The sequence below is a fragment of the Thamnophis sirtalis genome, unplaced genomic scaffold (assembly GCF_051295495.1).
Source record: "Thamnophis sirtalis isolate CommonGarterSnake01/CBP01778 unplaced genomic scaffold, rThaSir2_p1.2 scaffold_9, whole genome shotgun sequence".
Lineage (NCBI taxonomy): Eukaryota > Metazoa > Chordata > Lepidosauria > Squamata > Natricidae > Thamnophis > Thamnophis sirtalis.
The window spans coordinates 19,701,917-19,709,346 of NW_028261389.1; positions in this window are offsets into that span (position 1 = coordinate 19,701,917).

Here is a 7,430-nt window from a genome sequence, read left to right on the forward strand (position 1 = left end):
AACCGACTGAAAAATGAACATGAATGGAACTAATAGGCCAATCCATCTATTCTTGCCCATAGAAATGATTTAAGGGAAGGCGAGGCCCCCTCGATCATTGTGGAAAAGTTCAGTGTAGGAAATCACATTGAGGACATTAATATCCTACAGTTTCTATCCATCTAATTTAATATTATCTCTTTGGATGGGCAGTTACAGCTTTTCGTGGCCAGAGATGTTCCTGTCTCTTGCTCCTAGAAGTTCTTCAACCAGACACCTTCTGTATTCTGATAACGGCCCTATAGTAGGGCATTCATTCTCATTCTCTCCCCACCTCTCTCTCCCTCCCTCCCTCTCTCTCTCAAATTCTCTCTGTCTCTGTGTCTGTCGATCTCTGTTTCTTTCTTTCTCTTATTCTCTCTGTCTCTTTCTCTCTGTCTCTCTCCCCCCCTTTGTTTCTCTATCTCTCCCTCTCTTTCTCTCTCCCTCTCCATCTGCCTCTTGTGCTCATGGGGAATTTCACTGTTGCAGGTGCTTTCCTGCAACTCAGAATTAGATGACTCTCTGATGCCTTCCTACAGCACTCTGCAACTTCCTATCTTCGTTTTACTAATGCTGGGGAGATTTGAGAAGCATTTTTCAGTTCAGCAGAACTGTTCAAGCCGCCACTAGGTGGTGCTGTCCTTGTGCAGCACCTAAGTACTTTCAGTGAAATACTCTTTTGCTGCACTAGAGATAATTATTTTAAAAATTCATCCGAACTAGCCACTGCTCCATAATTCATGCTCTGCACACTGCATGACAGCATTAAAGACATACTGGCTGAGCTTCCCCTCACCCCTTAATTAGAGGCTCAGAGAATTTAGTCATAGATAATCTACATTCCGTCAGCCACCCATAGGCACCACAACAGAATAACCCACGCACTTTAGAGAACACTGATCTCTTAATTAGATGCAAAGTGGGATGACTTTGTACCATAAGTAGGGAATTCAAAGTGTTTGGTTTAATAAATGTTTCCTATCAAATTGAAGATCCATACATAGCTCTCTTCACTGTAAACAGCTGCAGAATCAACAGAAACAACCAAAATTGAACTGCACCTAACAAGATGATCATTTCCCTGGCAGAGTTAGCTGCTTAAAACTACTGCATTAATTTTTATGAACATGTCAATGACACTGCATTAATTAACCCAGCTGAGATAGCCATGATACTCTTCAATAAAAATGTATCAAATATACTGATAGAACAGCAGAACACACAAAAAATCCATTCCTAAAATCCTGAACAGAAGCCATCAAAGAGTAAAATATGAGCTAGATAATGAATTTGAATTGACAGCAAAATAAAAAGGATGATTTAAATAGATGCATCTATTTCAAGGATTCTCAAAGCCAGTGAAAATGTGTATTTTGCTCAAGCATGCAATACTATATGTTTTCCAGCCTCTTGAATGCCATCATCTATAAAAGTTTTGAGTTGCTGTGCTTTGGTGGCTTAGTGTTAAATTAAAAGTAGGAAGACCCAAATTCATATCTCAGATACCAATAGAAGCTCACTGAGCTATTAATCTATTATTTAGGATTATTATGGGAATAACATTGAGTATGTATGCTAGAAATACAGAACATATAATTTTGTGAGTGTGCCAACACACCCACATACATAGTTATACTATACATAGTATAGATATTCATACATAGTCTACTAATAGAACAAAGTTCTATTAGTAGAACTAATAAACACACACTCAGCTGAATTGGGAATAATTAGGATATTACCTTTCATATCCTGGCATTAGTTTTATTTGCATTGTTATCACAAGGCTATGTCCCTCACTCTGTTAAATAATGCCCATTAACCTCACTAATATTAATAAAGCTACCAGGCATTATATTGGGTGCACTGATAATGAATCATTTCTGAATTTTTACTGTACCATGTTACATTGTATAATTAAGGAGAAATAAGAGAATATTTTCTGTTCCGCTTATTTATTATAACTTTACAAGGTTTTAATTTGGAGGTTCAGCTCAATTCACAAATTCTAGCTTATTTCATAATTAAACCAGAAAGTTGAATTCAGTGGTTAAATCAGACTGGGTGCATTTGAATCAATTCAGTGATGCGGAATGCCATTGAAACATACAACTCCCCTTTTAAAAAAATGATTCAGAAAATCAACCAGAATTTATTTCAATGTTCAAATCTAAATGAACCAATGAATCTAATTTAGGCTTATTTATTACAGTTATTTCTTCTTCTTCTGGAAGTATAAGTTCCACTGAGTGGTAATAGAAGGGAGGAGGGTGTGTGGTTGTTTTTCAATAGGCATATATCTAATTTGCTATAGTTTCCTCTGCTGATTAGGCTATACAGAAAGGGCCATATGATATTGTTGTTTTTCTTTCTGTGAATTTTATTCCTTTGAAAGATTATGTTGATTGTTTCATGTGTCTCCTCTAGTTGTTCTTTTTCATTTTGATAAAGATGAGGTCTATATACTGTTGTTGCTTCTTTCAGTGATTTTCTAAAAACTTTTAGCTAATATCACCCAATAAAGTAATTAAAACACCAAGTGAAATTCCCTAATAATTGAATTGATGAACAGGCTCAAAAGGTTTGTTATGTTTTAACTGCAAATCCATTTGATTTCATATATAAAGAAAAGATTTCTCCCCTCTAGAATAGAATAACAGAGTTGGAAGGGACCTTGGAGGTCTTCTAGTCCAACCCCCTGCTTAGGCAGGAAACCCTACACCACTTCAGACAAAAGGTTATCCAACATCTTCATTAAAACTTCCAGTGTTGGGGCATTCACAACTTCTGGAGGCAAGTTGTTCCATTGATTAATTGTTCTAACTGTTAGGAAATTTCTCCTCAGTTCTAAGTTGCTTCTCTCCTTGATTAGTTTCCACCCATTGCTTCTTCTCCTGCCCTCAGGTGCTTTGGAGAATAGCTTGACTCCCTCTTCTTTGTGGCAGCCCCTGAGATATCGGAAGACTGCTATCCCCTAGTCCTTCTTTTAGCACTTCTTTTAGACTGATCTGATTTCAGTCTCATCTGGGGCCATTCTGCACCACCCTGCATGGCTGTCTAAACTATTTATTTGTTACATGCTTCCTTTTGTTCTTGGTTTTGTTCAGTTGGTTACAAAAGGTTTTTGTGCATCTCTTCCACAGTCATCAAGCATAATTCATATTAACTCAAGTATTTTCAAATATTTAGACATGTTACCCTTATACCTCAATTTTTATTTGACTAGAATTATTTAAACGTCCTTCATCATAAAGTATACCAAGATTTAATGCATAACCACATACTGGCATTTCATTTAATATTTCTAAAATCCTCCAATAACGCTGAATCCTTATGTCCTATTCTAGCTAAACCTCCATAATATTTAATAACAAACTTTTCTAATCCTCCTTTCCAAATCACTGTTGGCAATTTTCATCAAGTTTCCTTATATTATACTCATACATATATACAGGTTGTCATCATTATCCCTCCTTTATTTGACTATATCCTGTATCATAACATTTTCCCCCTAATAATCAAAACTTAACTGTATCTAACTTAATTCTTTTTTTATTAACCTTTGTATATAATCCAAAAGGATTTCTAATCCTCCTTTCATCAGTACCATTCAATATTCATATCCAATTATTACTTATCATAACACTACACATTGTATAAATTATTATCATTATCAATTATTTATTTAACTATATCTGTTATCACTAAATTTCACTAATTTTAACTAGTTTTAAGTTGTATTCTTCCATCTATCAACCTGTATCTTTCCAATAACAAAACATTCTTATATCTTCTGCCATAGTATTTTATCTCAGATATTTATACATGTTACCCTTATACCTCCAGTTTTTATTTGACTATAATTGTTTGAACGTCCTTCATCATAAAATATACCAAGATTTAATACATAACCACATACTGGCATTTCATTTAATATTTCTAAAATCCTCCAATAGCACTGAATCCTTATGTCCTATTCTAGCTAAACATCCATAATATTTAGTAACAAACTTTTCTAATCCTCCTTTCCAGATCATTGTTTGCAATTTTCATCCAGTTTCCTTATATTGTACCCATACATATATATAGGTCGCCATCATTATCCCTCCTTTATTTGACTATACCCTGTATCATAACATTTCCCCCTAATAATCAAAACTTAACTGTATCTAACTTAGTTCTTTTTTATTAACCTTTGTATATAATCCAAAAGGATTTCTAATCTTCCATTCATGGGTACCATTCAATATTCATATCCAATTATTACTTATCATAACACTACACATTGTAAAAATTATTATCAATTATTTCTTTAACGATATCTATTATCACTAAATTTCACTAAGTTTATCTAGTTTTAAGTTATATTCTTCCATCTCTCAACCTGAATCTTACCAATAACAAAACAATCTCGTATCTTCTGCTTATTGTTATTCCCATCCATGCAGGAATGCAAAACCTGTTTGCCTGATTCCTGTGTACCAGTGCCCGACTTTTGCTTTTGGAAGATTGTTCCCTTCATGGGATTCTCCATTCTATTCCTTCACTTTCCCACCAGTCTGTCCATGTTGCTGCCTTCATTCCCCTGCCAGGTTCCCTCATTTCACCCTTTCACCCTCCACCCTATCGCCATATTTTACTCTAGCATTGTTGCTTGGATGCTGAGTTGTGCGGTGGCCTAGAGGTGGAGCCCTCACCCTCACAATCAAGGCGCTGTGAGTTCGATCCTAGGTAGAGGCAGATATTTTTCTCTCTGGGCATATTGAGAATATATCTGCTGAATATAATTCTGCCTTGGTGACAAGAAGGGCATCCGGCCAGTAAACACTCAGCTCCATTCAGTTGCCCAGACTTAACTCCGTAAAAGATGATGATTGTCGCTTGGATGCTACAATGATTAAAAACAAAAGAAACACATTGAGGTCCATAGAAATTCTGTGGCTACGAAGAATTGATGGTTGAAGTTCATGTTTAAATGAAAAGGTAGCATTCTTTGAAACATGGTACTTCTCTGCCTGTTTTGAAAGATAAAGTTGTTTATTTTATATAGAAGGGCAAGTTTTACAGTACCATGGGGAGGGGGAGGGAAGCAAAGGGAATGTGTGTCAACCAGCCAGTGCAGAAATCAAAAGCAATTTAAGAGTGAACCGGAGGTGTGAGTCTTTAGGTCCATTGTGTTCTGACCCAGGCTTCCTTAGAAAGCAAGAAGCAAAGTTTTGGTCCCAACAAAACCTCTTTTATTTACACGACTGTGAATTCCTTTCATTCACAGTCAGCAAGGCTTTAGCAAACAATCTTTCAGAGGAATGTTTATCCACACGCACCTTATCTCGTTTGGAGCACTAGAAGATAACTAGTTTCCCAACACAGGGCAAAGCAAAACTTGAGTCTCTTATAATCACAAACCAAACTTTGTATTCTTGACACCATCAAATAAACAAATTGTTTCCTGCAAAAGCCCACTCCCCATTCATTCCTCTTTTGTTTCTGCTGGGAGGGGCCAATCACCTCCAAGGTGTGGCTTTACTCTTAAGTCAACCCTGCTTTCTTAGTTCTTCTTGTCTTCTGCATGCTCTGTGCATGCACATACTGGGAACAGGCTCCAGCTGTTCCTCTGCCTCGCTGCTGTCTATCTCCCTCTCTGCCTCCGATACAGAGCCTTCATCTGAGCTTTCTTCAGCCCTCAGGACTGGCTCATGTTCCTCCCCAACCTCCACACTGTCTGACTCTGCTGTCAGCTCTGGTGGCTGTTGGTGGGCCAGTGTTGGATCAACTGAAGAACAATTAAGGAAGTGGCTGACCCACTGAGAACACAACAGCCTGGAAACTTTGGATGAAATGGTCATATGGTTTCAATGGGTACATTTGTCCAGAGATGATCAAAGTAAAAGACAAGGCAAAAAAAAAAATCTACTGGGAAAAAAAAGATACAAAGGAGGGATTGCACAGAAATATACACAACTGTGCCGGAAAAATCTCCAAACCAATGATACCCACTAAGAGACCACCACTAAACTAGATCCAGATTCTCTGAAAAGTGCAGTTACTGTTAAGTACAAGGGCAAGAGTTATTGCAGAAGTCCCTGAGGTATGGGGGGGGGGGGGGAATCAAGCAAATTGAAATGCAGGCTGATAGCAGGCTAGAGGGGCTAAATACTATGACTATGATACAAGTGTGAGTTTACAAGAACTCCAAGAAGTAATTACTGCCAAACAATCCTGGCAAAATGATGTCCACCGAGTCCCAAAGAGCTGGAAGCAAATGAATGATTTAACAATTGCAGCAACAATCTACTGTTAACAATAGTATTTGAGGGATTCAGTCTGCACTGTCCTGATATGAACTTTTTAGACTATTTCTTAGACTAATGTGCATCATTGGGGCACAGTTATACTTTTGATTTTATACCTCTCTGCATGCATGGTGACATTCCTGAGTCATAAAACACTTAGGATGATACTACGGTTGCTTATAGCCAAAAGGTCAAAAAGCAATTATGCATTAAAATTAGAAATATGTTGCACTTCAAGTCAAAAAAGGTGTTTTGCAGCAAGCATGGGAGCATCATCTTAAAGAAGCTGGATTTGCACAGGGCTGAATTCCTAAATTCCAGGAAAGCATCTCTTTTGAAAGAGAGATACTAATACCACTTTCATGTCGACTCTAAAGCATGTTATCTCAGAAGGATGGAAGGTACCCCAAAAATAATTCAGTCTAAGAATATGCTTATAAATTGTTTAGAGGACTATACGTACAGTTATTATAATGCTGAAGATTTGCTGCTTGTTAGATCACCCTAAATCCAGAGGTGGTATTCAGCCGGTTCGAACCAGTTCGCCCGAACCAGTAATCGTGGGTGGGTCAGCCTACACGTCCCGGCTTTATGCTATCCTATTTAGGCACATGTTTGAGGCCAGACGCATGTGTGGAAGACACACGGGGGAGCAAAGCATATGCACAGAAGGCTGGGTGCAGGTGCAAAAGGGGCGTGCGCATGGCGAACCAGTAGTAACAAAGTGTGAAACCCACCGCCTCAATCAACTCAATATTTTTCTCATTAGCCTGACCTGTATATTAAACTAACTTGAGTTTAAATTTTATATGGTGGTTTAATTATTTTTGCTCACCAGTGCCAGTTACGGGGATGCATTCACCTGTATATAAATAGCTCGTGCTCATTCCTTTTATTCAGGCACAACTTATGATTAATCCATTGATGTATATCATCATCATTCATCAACTGACATCACAGTTTATCATTATCACCCCTGGTGTACTGAGTCTACCAGGAAATACTAAGAGGTGATTCACATGTTCTTGTACAATCATCCTGCTAATGATGTGAGGAGGGGAGGTAATATTACCTTGCAAGGAAAGTGGCATTTTAGCTGCCAAGTTGTTGTTTTTT